The 4803-nt window shown below is 43.2% G+C and overlaps 1 non-coding gene across 1 annotated transcript; it reads right to left on the bottom strand.

The window, feature by feature from the left end:
- Positions 1 to 2492: 2492 nt before the first annotated feature.
- On the bottom strand, positions 2493 to 2599 carry LOC141636700 (small nucleolar RNA R71). The gene has a single exon (XR_012541296.1). It is a non-coding gene; the product is annotated as a small nucleolar RNA R71 (small nucleolar RNA).
- Between the last annotated feature and the right edge of the window lie 2204 nt (positions 2600 to 4803).

The raw sequence follows: 4803 nt of genomic DNA, 5'->3' as shown, positions 1-4803 counted from the left end.
ATTCTTTGGACACCCGACTTTTTACCTTGATCGAGGTAGGAAAATACACTTGACTTATTATCGTTGTTGTTTAATTCTGTTGACTTGATTCGTGGTTGTTGATTTACGTTATGATTCATATATGGGAAGGTGATTGATCAATTGATTGTATTGAGTATGATATCACAACATCGGGTAACCGCATGATTTTATGATTTATCGATTCGATGATTTATATATATTGTGTTGAATTAATTTCTTTTGAGCATTCATATGCATTGGAGATGGAGGATGTTGTGGTGATGTGGTGTGATGATGACGATGTTGTGATAAGGCCCGGGCGGGTTCTGCAGACTTGCCCTGGTGTCCTCACCGTGAGTGGCGGATCGGCTACGGTCGATATATATAGTCTACCGGGGATCGGTATGGCTGGGCGTTCCGGGTTATGTGTATGAGATATGAGATATGAGTTGAGATGGAGATGGAGGTGACGGAGGAGCATGCATATCATATTTTGTTGTTTTATTTTTTTCCCTACTCAACCTCGTGGTTGACCCTGTGTATTCGTGAACACCTGTGATGACCCAAATATTGGCGAGCAGACTTGACAGGTTAAGAGATAGAAACGGGAGCTGGATGGGCGTGAGACACTGGATCAGACGACTAGTAGCTAGATCATCATCTAGAAGACTTTCACTTTTATTTATGTTAGTTCTTGTAATTTGACGAAAAGAGGTTTTGTAATAATTAAGTTAAAAATAATTATATAAATTGCCTTGGAGTTTAATTTGTTATTCACTACCTCGGGAAACCGAGATGGTAACAGTCCGGTTTATTAGGGAATGTCTTTCTAAAGGCTCCTTCATAAACCGGGGTGTTACACATTCGGTTTTCTGATCTTTCTTCCTGCAATTCTTCTATTGGTATTCCTTTATTTACTATTTCAGTTTTATTGCTTAATTCGTTTGTAGTTAGAATTGATAGATTAGTTTCCCGAAGCCATAATTATCGTTTTATGCTAATCTTTTGTTCCGTTAATTTAAGCATGAATTCAGTAGTCTATTTTGTTAATCTTGTTGTTGTTTTTACCAATATCATGAGTAACTAAATACCTTGTGCTAGGATGTAGGGGAACTGTAGGATTAGAAGGCATTAGATTGTAGACCCTAAATCGCATGCCGGTCGATCGACTGGGTTCCCTGGTCGATCGACTGGCCACGCTGAGATTTCTTCGTCTTAATTAATTTAACTTCTATATTTGACGAATCGAGTGCACTCGACTAGTTGAATGTTTAGGATTTGACCGACCCAATAAAGATCGAAAGATAGGGAAGGGAGATAGCCTACTTAATTAAGACGACTAGATTAACGAGATCGAAAGATAAGTTAGTTTAGCCTTTTTAGTCACTTTTTAGGACGAAAGTTAGTATTAATGATATTAGGGACCCGTAGCGAGATCTAAAGATGCTACTTGTGAGAGTGGACCGAGAGGACCTCTTATTTTCCAGTCTCACGTGTTTGTTTTAGACCTACCTAGCCGCTGCCGCCGAAACTCTAGTGAACCGACCATCTCAGTACCTCTTTTTATATTTGATTTTATACATTTCTTTTAGTTTATTGCTCATTAGTTATAGACCAATTCAATCAAACCCCCACATCATTGTTACCTTGGACTGAAATTAGACAATTATTAATTACAATCGTCTCCCTGTGGTTCGATCCTGCTACCACTGTCTATAGTTGTAGTTGGATTATCAATTTTATCTTTGGTACTCACAACGACGGGTATCAAATTTTGGCGCCGTTGCCAGGGAGGCAATTGTTCTAATTTTTAGTTGTTTTATTTTAGTCCGTTTCTTAGTTTAAGGGACAATTGTTTCTTAAACTATTCTCATATCCTATTTGTAGTTTCTTCTTATGCGCAGGTCACAGGGTGGTGAACTACTACCGTACAATCCTGAGATTGAGAAGACTTTGCGTGAGTTGAGGCGATCCTCTAGGGTATTGCCGACAGAGGAAGAGATGAGTACTCTGTCTAGCTACTACGAGAACGAGCTGTTTGAGGAAGATCCACATTCATCTCCTGTTTCCACTTCTTCAGCTGAGACCGTCACATCTCCAGATTTTTCAGTCATGGCTGAAGAGGTGACTATAGCGAGTCATTCTGAGCCGACAGCTGCAAATATCTATAAGGGGTTTACCCTACCAGGGACGGACAGAAAGTTTGAGCCGAAACCGTCCTATATTAATTTGGTTGAAAAAACTAATTCGGGGGAGCTGCAACTGAAGATGCAACCAAGGATATGGAAACATTTATTGATTATTGCTGTTCCATACCCCCACCGACCGGCGTGACCCCAGACCAGGTTAAGGAGACCATGTTTATATTCTCTCTTCGTGATGCTGCAAGGGAGTGGTACAGAGACCTGGATCGAGCTACTAATGGTATCACCGACTGGAATTCCTTGGCCTTGGCATTCTACAAGAAATACTTTTCTGCCTCGAAGACCAATGCCATTAGAACTCAGATCACGAGCTTTAAACAGGGTCCGGATGAGAACTTTCATGAGGCATGGGTCCGTTTCAAGAAGCTGGTCCGAACCATTCCGCACCATGGGTTCGAAAAGTGGAGTCTATGCAATCAGTTCTATAACGGGCTGTACGGCGATCAGAGGGCTATCCTGGATGCTGCAGCTAGTGGCAGATTCCAGGAGAATATGGGAGAGACTAAAGGGTGGAAGATCATTGATGATTTGGCCACCCATAAGGCTGAGTATGGAAATTCGAGGGGAAATCAAAGGAGAAGTGCTGAATCTCTATCTGTAGCTGCACTAGAGGCTCTCACGGCCAGATTTGATAAGTATGAGTTGGGAGGAGCTTCAAAAGGAGGGATATACCAGGTGAATGCTGTTTCAGACGGTCCTTTCATCTGCAATAGATGTGGAGGAGAAAGACATGTTTCGGACCATTGTCCTAATCCTTATGAGTCTTGTGCTGCCTTTCAACATTATAGGAAGAAAAACACCTACTATGAGCCGAATGTCCATCCTAACTTGAGGTGGAGTAGCCAAAATATCCTTAATCCAACTCCACCTCCACAGCAGCAGCAACAGCAAAGTTATGTGCCCCCTCATAAGCAACAACAATACCAAAAACCTCCTTATATGCCACAGCAGCAGCAGCAGTCCCAAGGATCTGATTTTACTGAATTGAAGAACTTGTTGTTGAAGGAGTCTCAAGCTAGAGAGGCCGGGATGAAGATGTTAGAGAGCCAAATTGCTCAATTGGCTAGCAAGAATACAACTCGAGCTCCGGGACATTTACCGACTCAGACGGATCAAAAAGAGACCCTTAATGCTATCACTTTGAGGAGTGGGTCTACCCTTGATGGGCCCATTATGGTTGAGGACGTCACTGAAAAAGATGAGGCGGAACCGAGTCAGAAGAAAGCTGGAACGAACAAAAGCAAGAAAAAGACGATCAGCGGGTATGTCAGTCGATCGACTGACATACCCAGTCGATCGACTGATCCGCGATAAGCGAAGCTACTGTTCCTGTAGAAGTCAGTCGATCGACTGACCAACCTGGTCGATCGACTGAGATCGCTGCTGAGGGTGATTCTTTTCGTCCTCCAATGCCTAACAAGTTGAGGGATCACTTGTTTCGGGGTACGACAACTCCGAAAATATTGAGGCAAGACCCATATGCTGATGGGTCAGTTCCGGTTTCGAAGTATGACCCGATGACGGTCAATGGTTCATTTTTGAGACGGTTTGAAGAGGGTTCGAGCTTCAACAAAGAGATGGTGGTGGATTTTCAGCCTAAATCCACCGATGGCGGCATGAGAGATTTAGAGGAGAGGGCAAAGTTGCTACTTTCAGCCCCCTATCCGGAGAGATTGGTGCCGACGAAGGAACAGGTATCGTTTAACAAATTTGAAAATGTTGTTCGTAGTTTAAACGTACAAGTTCCTTTTCTTGAATTAGTCAATCAAGTGCCTGCTTACATGAAATTTATGAAGTAATTATTGTCTAAAAATAAGTCACTTGAAACTGTGCATACTGTCGCACTAACTGAGGAGACATGCTCTTATTTGACCCACACTGCACCCCTTAAGCTAGAAGACTCGGGTAGTTTTTCAGTCCCATGTAATATTGGCACCTTTCCTATTGAGAAAGCCTTATGTGACCTAGGAGCCAGTATTAGTGTAATGCCCTTGAGTCTTGCTAGGAAGCTGAAGTTGAATAGGTTTGCAGTCACGAACATGATAGTACAGATGGCTGATCGCTCTGCGGTCCAGCCAATAGGAGTCTTAGAGGACATTCCCGTGCAAATAGGGAAGTTCTTCTTCCCTGTTGACTTCGTGGTACTAGATATGCCCGAAGATGCCTACATTCCCATTATTTTGGGTAGACCATTCCTGCACACTGCTGGTGCAGTTATTGATGTTGGTTCGGGTACTTCGACCTTTAAGGTAGGCAAGCATTCCATTGTCTTTGCCCACACGGCTAGGAAGAAAGACCTCATGTGGCCCGTCACTTATAATACGGTTTCTGAAAAGAAATCTTATTTCATACTTCCTGATATGCCTGTCTCTATTCCTACTCCTGTTGAGACACCTCCGCCCCAGACTGGGAGCAAAGTGGAGGAGGATTCTTCTGTTTTAGATATTGCAGGAGCTGGTTTGGGGAAGGAAGAGCCGCATGTTGCTCCAGCTGTGAAGAAGCCGGTCGTTCAAAGAGGTGGTCTAGGATGCCTTAGCTATGGCACTGATGAGGAGCCTGAGGATGAGCCAGTCAAAGCAACGGGGTCCGATTTGGATTC

The sequence above is a fragment of the Silene latifolia genome, chromosome Y (genome assembly GCF_048544455.1).
Source record: "Silene latifolia isolate original U9 population chromosome Y, ASM4854445v1, whole genome shotgun sequence".
NCBI classification, from domain to species: Eukaryota; Viridiplantae; Streptophyta; class Magnoliopsida; order Caryophyllales; family Caryophyllaceae; genus Silene; species Silene latifolia.
Note: the sequence above shows the minus strand (reverse complement) of the source record. Positions and strands in the feature narration are given on the sequence as shown.